This window comes from Gavialis gangeticus, unplaced genomic scaffold, assembly GCF_001723915.1.
Source record: "Gavialis gangeticus isolate Ggan-Ray unplaced genomic scaffold, GavGan_comp1, whole genome shotgun sequence".
Classification (NCBI taxonomy): Eukaryota; Metazoa; Chordata; order Crocodylia; family Gavialidae; genus Gavialis; species Gavialis gangeticus.
This window is the reverse complement of record NW_017729004.1, coordinates 27,079,808-27,093,439: the sequence shown is the minus strand read 5'-3', so window position 1 is coordinate 27,093,439 and position 13,632 is coordinate 27,079,808.

Here is a 13,632-nt window from a genome sequence, read left to right as displayed (position 1 = left end):
CAGTGGACAGCCCTGGTCCAAAAGGGTGAGCTAGAGAAGGCCTGAAGCCAAGAAGGCTAAGGCCAGAGCCCAAGAGTGGTTAAACCAGGGCCAGGGACCCAAAGCCAAAGACGGACAAAGCCAAGAGAACAACGCCTGGGCACAAAAGGGCAAGACAGGAGTGAAACCCAGAAGCCAAGTCCAACACTGTGGGCCTAGGCTAAAGGGACCAGCAAGAGAAAAGGAGCAGAGGCTGAAAAGCCTGAGGCCCCAACAAGGATGAAGAGGCCTGAGGTGGTCTGATATTGGCTAGGGAACAGAATGCCCCACATAAGGAATGATAGGTAACATCTGTGAGGCATGGGCATGGCTACAAGGAAGGTCAAAAGCTATAAATAGCCTTTACAGGGTCATGGGCAAAAAGTCCACCAAGTGAAACTGAGAAAGGGAAGCTACTGGGAAAGTGGCAACTGATTTCTGGAGGCAGATGATAACAGAGGGACAGGAGTGGAGGTCAAAGGTTTGTTATTAGTGTACTGAGGGGGAACACTGAGCAGAGCACACCAGACAGTGCTGGCTAGCCCTCAAATGCCCGTAAGGCAACAGGTTTCCTGGGGTATGGACAGGTCAGGAAGGTCCACTGAGTGTGAGGACAGGAGTAGGACTGACAGGGTCCAAGAGAGATCCACTGGCAGAGGGATGGACTAGGGCTTGCTCTAGGACCCTTGGGCAGCCTTCCTTTTCATAAACCAATTACTACATCAAGACGTGGCAAGCAGGAGAAGAGGGAGAGTACCTGAGGAGCTCAAGCAAGGCAGGAGTCGTAGACATGAGGGAGCATCATGGCCACCGCTGGGGCTCAGTCCTGCTACACACACCTTGCTCACATGCTATGCTAAACCCAGTAGACTTAAAGCATGATGATGTAAGTTTCAAATGATACATTTTTTCTTTAAATCTCTAATATTCCAAGCAGTGCCTTTCCATGGAGTTCTACAGGGAGAGATCTGGACAGTGGAACAAGTCAGGCATCACACTACATCTCTAAGAACATACGGTTGAGACCCACTTCATCCTCATCGCAACTGACCTAGGCTAATCCCGGTACTCACATGGGATACAGATCACCTTGGTTAACTTTGCAATGAGAATGCAACTTGTGCATGATTAGCAGTAATAGATTTGATCACTATATTCCACTATTTCTCATAGTTCAATTTGCCTGCATCAGTGTATGTTGGCAGTGTACTGAAGCCTGCGCTGCACTCTGCTGTGCCAAAAGTCTCTTTGTAGTGAAATGGCTTGTCCAGATGAGAAGTTATTGCCTAGGCAGCATGTGTAAAGAAGTTTAGAGAATGGATTATTTAAATAGAAATATTAATGAAGTCAGCATGTGTACACAGTAAACATCCCATTCTGCTCAGTCAGAATGAAAACAAAGCATTTCCTCTTGAGCATCCGTTACTTGCCACCATCAGAAGCAGGATACTGAGCTAGATTAGTCCTGTAACACAAGCAGGGCAAGTGGGCAATGCATGCAAACTCCACCAAACCCACTGCTGGCCCAGTGCTGCCATAGGGGCAAGCTGGCCATTGCTGCTATCCCGTGTGCTCCTGCCACCCGGGGGCAGAACTGCCTAGCTATGCCTCTGAGCTAGATAGCCTTTTAGTTTGACTCAATAGGGCAATGTTTATGTTCATAAAAACTTATTATGAAATGATATTTAAAATGGAAATGATCATTCTTGGTCAGTTTTAGGAACATAAGAGAATGAGACCAAAATGGAGCTCCAGGGCCACTGCCTAGGTCAAAGGCAAATATTTGTTCAAAAGGGCCCACAAAACATTTCCTCCAGTTTTTCTGCGATTTTCCACATCTCAACAGCAGAGTGATCTTGCTGTGCTATTCTCTAGCACACTCCACCTATTTCATATACACATTCGGGAACTGTGGCTACTCTTAAGACCTGGGTCTCCATGCTCAAGAGCCAGAACCAGGGACAATCCTGGAGTGTCCTCACTGGTGTACTTCTGGGTTTGAAATATGCTTGAAGGTGTAGGTGGGCAGGGAGTGTTCAGGGACATGTTGCAGGCATGGTGTATGTATGATCTTACATACATTACAGCCACAGAGCAACTGACAGAAAAGAACCTGAAATGTGAACCAAGAAGACAGCAGGAGATAAAAGGAGGCTACTAACAAGGAATTCATTAGGTAAATTTACTTTGTTTTGACTTAGACTAGATTTTCTTCAATCATGTAATTTTGGGTGGGCAAGTGGGACATCAGCCCCAGGTCCCAAGTTAGTGGTGCACTAGAATGGAAGCAACATCGGGGAGACCATACCATGACAATAGTAGCACCATGCCAGCAATGAACTTGGGCAGACTGCACAGTGGCAGCAGCAGGCAGGGAATTTGGGAGCCCCCCAGAATGGAAACCATGCTAGTTATGCTTTTGTTGTTTATTTATTTGCATTACTGCAAAATAAAGCAGATTGCAAAATGAAAAGTCATTTCAAAATGAAAGGCAGAACATCATACATAAAATGTCACAGGGTTGGGTTTTTTTACTTTATTAAAACACTTTAAAACATTAAACACAATTTCACTGAAATCAACTATTCCATTTTGATGAAATGGCACTTTACAATAGAAAAATGTTCTATCAGAAAAATTTTTGACAGCATGACTCAAGAAACATACCCAGAATTCAGTGGTATTGCCAAATGAAGTGTTATAGGTGGAAAGTTCAGCTTCTAAGTCACTGAACAGCTAGGCATAGGTTTATTTTTACTTATGTTTATGTCCAGGGTTTGACCTTACATTCTGTATAGACTATTCAGTATTTCTTCTGGGAAGAGGTCTACACCATAACCTTCAGTGCAGTGTAGAAATAATTAAGATATCTCTAACTTAGCTTTCCAGCAGGGAAAATGTGCTTGTAACGTGTTCCCCCGCAACTAGACTGCTTCCAGTGCTGAAGTGTACACTTCACTGTGTATGAAATGTAGACAGATCCTTCCTCTATCTTATATCTGAGCAGGGAAGTCCTATAATCTCCATTTTAAGCATAAAAATGAGTGGAGGATCTCTTAGAGGTAGAAAGAAATAGGTTCACAGACAAAGTGAGCCTACAGGGAGCAGTGCAAGAATACTAGCCATTTCAATGCTATAGCAATCAAGGTTAATATTTTTGTAGTAAAGAAAAACAGAGTTAGCACTACCAACAGACAGATGGGATTAGGTCCACAAAAGCATATTGAAGCCCAACAGCTATGTTTAGGGAAGTACATCCAAAATTAGATTCCCAAAACCTCTACTCAGCTGCCACCTAACCCTGAAGATACCCAGACACCTATGTTTCAACTAATAAATGTCCTAACTACCAAAGAATTCTTATAGCTACCTCCATTTACATGTTGTATTACTTAAAAACTAGGTCCCTCGCCCCTGAAGGATGTTCTAGATCAGGGGTCAGCAACCCCTGGCACACAAGGTCATTTTGCTCAGCACACCATAAACATCCTAGGCTCTGGGCAACTGCTGCTGACCATGAATCCTGGGCTGCTCAAAGCAGGTGGCCAGGAGGCTGAAAGCCTTGCTACAAGCAGCTCAGGCTCTGTGACAGGCAGCAGATGCTCAGAGCCCAGGCCAGCTGCAGCAAGCAGCTGGGAGAAGCAGCACTAGGGTGCTCAGCCAATGGGCACCTGGACCCAGCTCTGCCCTGACAGCTTACCGTGGTCCCTGGGCACCCATGCATGGCCAACCTCTGATTTGAGGCCGGGCAGTGCAGGTACCTTGGTGCATCTTATCTCTGCAATGTTGCAAATGTGCACAAAAAGCATTCTGTCTCTTGCATTTTCAGGTCCAACATCCAGATGTGGGGGAGAGGCTCCAGGGGTCTTCTGGAATAGTGCAGCAGGGTCACTGCTACTCACCATTAGAGCTGCCCAGACACGCCGGCTGTGCCACCAGCATACCAAGGATTGGATCTTCCTGCTCCAGCAGCTGGTGGCAGCAGTTGAGATCTGGGTGGCGTGGGAGCAGGTGCAGTAGCAGGCATGGGAGGTGCCGGATCTGGCCTGGTGAGATGAGGACATTGCTCAGGAGGCCACACAGAAGGAGGCACGGGATAGAGAGCAGCAGGCACACTGAAGCAGTGCTGTGTGGAGCTGCTCCAGCAGCAACTGGCCAGCCAGGGCACCTGGGTCTCACCTACTGCCCCACAGCAGGCCCCTGCCTGAGCCTCAGAGGAGGGCCTCTGCTGTCTCCTGCCCATAGGAGCCCCTAACATTCATTATGGCCCCTAGAACCACAGGGGAACTGTCCACAGCCAATGTGCTGGCTGCCTACCACCAGGCTCTGCACACTGGGCACCTCCACCCCTCAGCCCCCCACTCTGAGATTCAGACAAAGACTGCAACTGCTGTATATAGTTTTCAGTTTGGGAGGAGGGTTTTTTATTGTTGGCAGGTGGGGAGAGCGTTGGGGGCTCTGTTGGTTGAGGGGGGAGGTGAGAGAGATGGGGGTGGGAGTCTGTGAGGGGAATAAAGTTTTTCATTAGAAACATATGCGTGTCTCAGAGTGATGCTGGGAGGTGGGCAGGGGGTAGGCGGGGTGTGGGTGGTGTGGCAGGTGGATGTTACAGAGATGTCTGAGTGCTCCTGTGTCCTAGCACTCCAGGTGGGGCTGGAACTGGCACAGCAGGTCTTCAAAGCTGACCCAAGCCATCTGGAATGTGTTGATCCACTGATCATTGTCCCATTCGTGCAGCACAATGCACTGCCACTAGTGTTGACTGGTTCAGTGTGCCCAAAGGCAGCAGGGCTGGTGGGACAGGAAGGTGACAGTGGTCCCAGTGGTGATGTCCTGGAGCCCATGGCTCTCAGGGCTGGCAGGAGCAGCTGTGTAGCAGTAGAGGCCCTGGAACTCAATGAAGTAGTAGTCATCCAGCAAGTGGCCAGAGCTGATGGGGGAGTCAGGTGGCGCTAGGTGGCCAAGTGGCAGGTATCCAGATGGCAATGGGTAAATAGGAGAGCTGCAGCAGCCCTGAGGACTGAGGAACCCTGGCCCTAGCACCCACAGACACCTAGGGCAGGCAGGGCTGGGAAGTGCAGCTATGGCAGAAGCAGAGCAGGCACGTACTGCTTGTGTCTCTGCCATGCAGATGGCACATGGCAAGGCTGCACTGACCTGGGACTAAAGTTAGTCCCAAATCCCACCAGATGTAGACACCTGACAAAAAATGCTTAATGTGCATTAGCTTAATGCACATTCAATTTAAGCCTGCTTAAATTCATATGTAGACATGCCCAATGTTTCCTACAGACTTGCCCTCAGCTGTTTTATAAGTGTGAATCCCTTTCTTAATCCCCTATATCTCTCCCCATACATAGTAGAAAGTGCCTGAAGAGCTAAAATAGGGCTGTGAATTTTGTTAGATCATGGGGCACTTCAGTTAGATACTTCAATAGTGACTATTGCAGCACCTAAATTTTGTAGATCCTAGCCCATATATAGGGTGACATTGTAAGCAAGTGCTTTCTGCTTAAACTTACTAGTTCAGAATGTTTTTCATGCTATAGGCTACAAACATTGAGTTGCACCTCTGTACATAATAGTTTTTAACACCCATGCAGTGATGTGACCTCAGAGTGAAAGTTATCTGTTTGCTGATTAAGTTTGTCTTGCCTAGGGCCCACAAACTTTTCCATTTTATTTCAGTGTGTTGAAGCAACTGCCAGGTGCACTGCTATTCCTATTTGCAATACATAATATCCCCATAGCCAGTACTGCAATTAGTTTCATGAGGCAGTGATATTTGGGAACAATTATATATATCTTCAGACTTACACAGAAGACTGAACTTTTAATGAAAAAAAAATTTTGTTCATAAAAAAAAATCTTCACCAGCTAGTGAAAAAATAGAGGGATTTTTTTCCCCAGATTATTATGTGGAATTATTTCTTTTCTAGTAGAGAATTACACATTCTATTTTTTTAATCATTTCTGCTTTTAATATGACCTTGGTTGCCATGAGCAAGAAAGAGGAAAAAACCAAAAGCAGATGACTAGTGCAGTAACTTTCACCAAGCACCCCAGGACCAGAAGCTGAAAGCCAATGATTTGACTCAATGCTGGAAAACAATAAGAAATGTTATCTGTGCTCTTTGACTTAAAAACCTTGTGAATGCTGTGTATTTGCTTTTTCAAGTGTTTGTCATGTCAAGGGAAGTCTCATTTAGAAGGCAGGGTAGATTTGCACCTTATAGAACAACGAATGTAGATATAAGTCTCATTTGCCATGGCTATCTACTGAGAGAAGATATAAAAAGCCAGGTAGTGTACCTTAAGGAGCACATTGTTGCATTTTGTTGAATGCAGTATCTTACTGGATAACACCTGAATTCCATTCTGCTGCCATAACATTAGTACTCCTGAAAGCCTGCAGGAAACCTTGTTAGAGGTTTGTAAAGTGTGTGTTATTGTGAACCAATTCAGAAACAACATGTTCTTTGGCAAGAACACCACACCCAGAAAAAAAGTACTTGAGATTTCATAGATGATAACCAGATGTATGTATATACTGAGTAAATAAAAGCCATGCCCATTGTTGATTTCCACCGTCAGTACAACAGGCTGTGGTCTGGAAACCAAGATAAATGGCTTGGAGTGTTCTCTCATAGGAAGAACTCCACTTATACAGGATGTTACTTGGTGCTAAAACTGATTGAGAACTGGCTGTCTCACTCCTTTTCAGTTGTTTCCCTTTATTTTATTTTAAAGACATAACTGAAGAGAAGCCACAATACCACATTGCAGCTACTGTACTTTGGCCTATAAAATTCATCACGCAAGCCAAAGAAAATATCACTTCCCACTCTACGGGAATAAGAATGGGGCACTGGCTTTCATTGATTCTGGGTGCGGTGCGAGCCCACATGCAACGTTATTGAGCAGCGGTTACCCAGAGGTCTTCTCTTTGTTCTGCTGCAAGTCTGTATCTCCCACAGGCCAGACGGAAATAAGATATAGAAGAAGCCAGCATATTTATTTGGACAAAGGTAGTCTATACAGCCGTGTAACTCCATACACTTCAGAAGCATGTAAGCATGTGCTTTAAGTAGAGCTGTTGAACAAGATAAATATATTTCTCAGCACATTTCAAAATATTTTTTATGTTCAAAAAGTTCCACAAAATATTGTTTTTTTCACTCATAAACAACATTTTTTTCAAATAGAATTTTTCAACAATTTTTCTGTTTATAGGAAAATATTATTTTCATGCTCTTTATGCACTTTTTTTCACTTGATTCACTAGAAAAATGAGAAGGAAAAATATATACAAAATAGAAGGTCTTTTTTTCCTCACACTTAACTCTTTTTTTTGTCCACAGGAAAAAAAGAGGAAATAAAACTCTAAATGGAAAAGGCTATTCCCTACTCATGCACATTTTAGTTACTAAAAGTTCTTTTTATCTTGAAAATGAAGTAAGTGCAGGTAGAGTTAAGAAGTGAGAGCAACTTTAGTTTCTTACTAGATTAAATTGGTTTTGTTTTCACCATTTGTCACGGGGTACCCAAAAAATTGAAATACCCCGTTCTAATGGCAGTCTGCTCCACTTTCATCTGCCACACCTTGACATTAATAGACATATATTGTGTGGGAGTCTGCCCTGATCATATTATAATGACCAGCCAACGTGTGACCGTGCCCTGATGGGTCTATCCCATGGCTCTGTACCTCCCCTACACCATGTCCCATTCCTTGCAGATGGCATCCTTGCACATGTAACTAAAATAGTAGATGATAAAAATAATTAATAAAAATAATTATCAATAATAAAAATAAATTATTAATAATGTAATAAATAAAGTAGGTATAATGAGTTAATATTAATACATTGTTAATAAAACTAAATAATACAAATAATTGATAAAACTAATTTATTATAATTAGAACTTTGCCTGCCTATGTCCTTAGACCAACACAGATACAACCTATACTCCTATACCCCTATAGGTTGTATAAACACACACACCCTGACTGCCATGAAAAATTGGCCTTTGCATTTAAATCATGTTACTTTGTTAATGACAATAGTACTTTATACTAGGGCATACTTTAATGCCACTATATTAAATAGTGTTAAAGATCATTATAAAGTTATGAAAATGGTTACTATTATGATATGTTTATATATGCATCTAGCTACCTAACTGTCTATACAGCTTTCCAATGATATGTAAAGGTAGCTGTTTAAGTAACGAGACTGTGTGAGTATATAGTTAAATTTAAGTCCTTTCTTATTTTCCTAATTTAACATGACTGATTAGTCACCAGTAATTGTACTGCATTAGTAGTTTTTTTGTGTTATTGATTAAGTGATACTGTGATTTTCCAATCACATAATGATATCGCCAGGAAAAGGCTAGAAGGCTGCAATACTAATTAATATGAAATATTGTCCAGTGTTGAGTATCACTAGCTAATACTTCACTGGAGTGCAATTGGTTGTTCACAGCTATTGGATAGAGCATGCCAAAAAAACTAACTGCTTTTTTCCTACATACACAGTTATCCATGCATTTCTGTATAAATTATATTACATTTTTCTTGACATCGTGGTTTCCTTCTTATGTGAAATGAGCATTGGTATTTATGACAAATGTGTGTAATGGTGGCTGAGCCTTAATATTTTCAAACTCCTTGAATCCAGCTCTTGGAATGGGGTAATGGTAAGCAACATCTAGTAATTAATGAGATATTGATTAGCTTAGCTCAATCCAATCATCATCCTTGTAATAAATCTTGAAGTGTTTTGCAATTAGGAAATTAATAGCAAACAACAAAAATCTGCTATCTTTGTAACCTTATCAAATAAGGTATAATGCAGAAACACCATTAAAATGAACATACTCTTTTTTCTGACTTTTCATTAGTTCACTGTATTAGTGAGTTCTGTGACACTATATACCTAATCTTGTAGCAAGGTATAACTTTGTAAGGAGTTCCCCATGTCCTATTTCTATTTCCTATGAAGGAGAGACTCTCCTCTACCACCACAGGTATCACTTATAACAGCAGCTGCTAAAACCAGTGTCTAATTAGATGTCTGATAGCATTTCCACCATAAAACCCTAATTTCAAACCATAAAAATGGGATACATATGGAGAGTCTGATCTGAAAGATTATAGTCTCTGAGTGGGTTTTATTTTTCTTCTGTGATGGCTTTTAAATGCTGTTGGATCTTTAAAAAAAACCCCAAAAGCATGCTTTGAACTAAAGTTGGCACACACTCCAGGAGGCTGCACCAAAAACTACCCAGTGGTGGCAAGGGGGAGGGGCTGCTTTCTCCATAGTGGCAAGGAAGAGGGGCACTGTATGCCCAGGGATGTGCCAGGCTGGGTGGCATGTAGTGGGTGCAGGCTGCGCTGGGGCTGTGCGGTGTTGGCGGTGGCATGGGAGGCACTGCAGGATGTGTGGGATGGGGGCTCCCATGCACACCCCACATACCCTCCCCCCCTAAACCCTACAACCAAATCCTCTTCCACACACAATCACACTGCACAAACATGGCACCCATCTGTGCCTCTGGGAGAAGCCCAGCTCACTGTCATATGCACATGGCACACACACACCCACATACACCCCCAACCCTCCACCTCCACAAACCCCATACCCACACACACACACAAATCCCCACAAATCCATATCCACCCACCCACATCCACACATGCCCCCACACCCTCCCATATACCCCACATACACACACATCCTCACATACACACCCACTATCCTCCACGAACCCCATACCCCCACACCTCTCCCCCCCACAAATATACAAGAGTAAGACTTCGTTCTGAGCTATTATGCAATCAGTTCTATATATGTACAGCACAAACATACACAGTCAGGACAAAAATGTTTTAAAATATAAAATTAAAATATATTATTACAGGTGTTTGATTTTTAGTATATAATCTGTCTTTTTTTTTCTGGTTCCAAGATGTCAAACCCCCTTCCCAAAGGGGAGGGACTTACACGGGCAAGGGGGGGACTTACAGTGGCAAATGTAGGAGTTTAGGGGTGGAACATCCAGCCCCAAGATGGTGACCAGAGGGTGGGGTGCTTGCCAAGGGATGGGGCCACAAAAACTCAGCAGCTCATCAAAACTCATTAAGTGGCCCTCCAGCCAAAATAACTGCCTACCCTTGCATTAGCTGGAAGCAAATTCAGTTTCTAGGCCTATCACTCAGTTTGGCTTGGTGGAGAAGGACAGGACTGGAAGAAAACAAGGGTGGAAATCTTTACAATAGGGTCATTCATGAGCAGGATTTTGGCAGCATGAGATTATCTGCATTTCTCTGAAATGCAGCTTTCTGTGGGTAAGAGAACAGAGGTGTTCCTAAGATGGGAGAAGGACCTTTCCCCCTTAAGGCATGATCTTAAAAAAAGCAATGTGGGGTTCTGAATGTTTCTGAACATTGTACCAGGCTGCTGGTAAATTGGGTTGTTTTTAAGGACTTAGGCAAAAAAAATATTCATGTACACAAAACTATGTGGAACTCAGAAAAAAAACCCATATAATGGCTTCAAAAGAGCTGTGGATATATACAAGGAAGATAAAGGCTACTTTAACATGAATTCCCTAAATAGTTATTTTATTTAGGGGGTCAATAAATAATCATGACATTAAAAAGAAGCATTCAAAATTAGCCATAAGGAAAACTGTTTATTCCAGTGTGGAACTGAATTTTTTCTCCCCCCTTTTGACACAAATAGGAAAAACTATATGGCCTTTGTTCAATCTTTACATACATAAATGTGGTTCTCATTCAACTTAGTGAAGCTGAATGCAGAGCTCATCTCTAAAAGGAAACCTGATGCTTCCTTGCACTGAAGCCATTTTATAATATTCTAGCAAAGCTCATGGCCTTATTGTAGAGTAAAAACAATTTGGTACAGCAATGTGAAGTATAGTCATAGAGTCATAGTTCCATAGTTTCTAGGGTCAGAAAGGACCTGAGTAGATCATCTAGTCTGACCCCCTGCCATGGCAGGAAAGAGTACTGGGGTCAAGAACCCCCAGCAAGGTGTACATCTAGCCTCCTCTTAAAGACCCCCAGGGTAGGAGCCTGCACCACTTCTCTCGGAAGTTGGTTCCAGATCCTAGCCGCCCTGACAGTGAAGTAGCGCCTCCTGATATCTAGCCTAAATGTGGCTAGATATGGCTGTGGTTCCCTTGGTTTACCTGGGGCAGCTTGTGTCTTGTGTTGTGTCAAGGGTAACAATAGATTTACAAAGAGATTATGAATGTGTATAGAATGGTTTGGATATAGGGATGATCCTGCTTTAGGCGAGGGGGTGGACTAGATAACCGCTGAAGGTCCCTTCCAGTGCCACTATATGATTCTATGATTCTGCAGTGTCATAGTGTTAATATTCTGCTACACTAGAGAACAGATTTACATAAGCAAGGAATTTAGATGCAAGTCTGAAACACTATTAATTCATCCCATTGTGCCTCAGTATTTTAGCCCAGATGTAGCTGTATGAGTGAGCATATATGTACACATATACTCTTTATATTTATCTATATACACATATATATTTGCCCTCATTCTCTCTATGTGTACATGCATGCATACATGGAAATACACAGATAGATTGGCAGACGGATTCATGATGCTGGTGTCCCTTGACTGAAAATCATATAATCTTAAAATATCATTTAAGGTAAGGATGCTGTTTCAGCCTTAACTCTGAATATTTTTGCTTGGGTAGATAAAGTCCTACCTCTACATTATTGTAATGTAGTTTTTTGTTGATTTAGTTACATCCTCAAGGGTGCACTCTCCCTTTGAATGGAGCACATAACTCCCATTAATGATAATGGGAGTCATGTGTGTGTATCAAGAGGGGAATGTTCCCCTCCAGAATTTATACAGGAAAACCCCCAGGGGAATAATATTTTCTACAGCTGCACCATTACCCTATCAGAGACTAAAAAGTTAGCATGTACAGTAATTAAGCAAGCACAACAGGCAAATTCAAATTTCAGGAGTCTGGATTTTATTGTTACAGATGTTCTTCACAGCAAAGTCTGCTCAGCAGTTCCTTGGGTCATAAATGTTTAATTTTTAATCTATTTTTTATCGGTACTGTGTAATGCAAGCTGCTCGTACACCAAAAGAATTTTTACAAGTGCATTTTATGTCTTCAAAGTTTAAAGTAATAGCAGTTGCCTTGGATTTTTTAGATGTCCACCCCTGTAAAGAAAGTAATATTATTTTTAACTCTAAATATGGATTGGTTTTCACTATTTCCCTGACCTAGTAAAGAGTTAAGACAAAGAGTTAACAGGTATTGAGGCACGAGACTCCCACTGAAACACCTAAACACCTTTACATATCTTACATACCCTTAGGCCACTTTTAAAAAATGGAACTTAGGCATCTAAGTTATGTGGGTGCTTTTAAAAAATGTTACCATATATATGTCCCCAAAACAGAAAATGAAGATACTTGGCACCCCACAGCATTGGGTCTTAAGAGCAGGGTATATACTGTTCTCATTTACATTGGTGATTGCAGGTGGTAGTCTGTTTGCAGAGATGTAGTACCACATGATGTAAACATGATGCAATTTACTTTGCCAGTATATTGTTGGAGTCACATTGGGTAACAGCACCTATTTACATTGTAAATGTTATTTAGTAGATTCAGGAACCCAAAACAATAGTCATTTCAATAGATGTTTATCTTTTGTGACTAAAACAGCTGTCTTTGCTTCTCTTATTTGCAAGATGATGTGATGGAGGTGGTTAGCTAATGGGCACAGATGAAAGGCATATTGTTGATGAATAACTATAAATATAGTATCATAATGTTTTTTGGGAAAAAAAACTTATGATGATTTCACTTACATTTTATCTTTCACCATCTGCCATGATCCAGAAATGTGGTCTTCTACATGAAATTACGATGAGATGTTTCAATTACCTGCCCCACTGTATAGGACGGGTGGGCAAAATGCAGCCCGGGGGCCAGATGTGGCCCGCCAGGCCATTCTATCCAGCCCATGGAGCCTCTAAAAAATTTAGAAAATTAATATTTATCTGGCCCTGGGCTGCCTGTCATGAGGCCCTCGATGGCTTGCCAAAACTCAGTAAGTGGCCCTCTGCCCGAAATAATTGCCCGCCCCTGGTATAGATTATAACTCAATGAAGTGGATATAGTAAAATAGCCAATTGAGCCAGCTGTTCATAGGAGAAAAAGGTGAAGCCTTCAGATTGCAACTTCTACATGTCAGAGACCATCTCATTCTTATATCTTTTATAATCCAATGGGCCTGAGGCCTCTACTCATTACTTCAATTTATTAATAACCTTTGGCTAATAAATATTTCATCATTGGGATTGGAACAGATCTTTGGCCACTTCTGACTTCATGGCTTATGTAGCACAGCAATATAATTTGGAGCTTTCTGGCAAAAGTGAGAAGAAAACCAATAATCTTCTTCTTTGATATTACAGGCTCCTTCCTCATAGGTTAAAAATATTTTTATTTGGCTAATAATAATTTAGGGCTTAAAATATGTGCCCAAGCAGTTCTGACTGTAGCTCTTAGAGGGGCATGGCACAGAA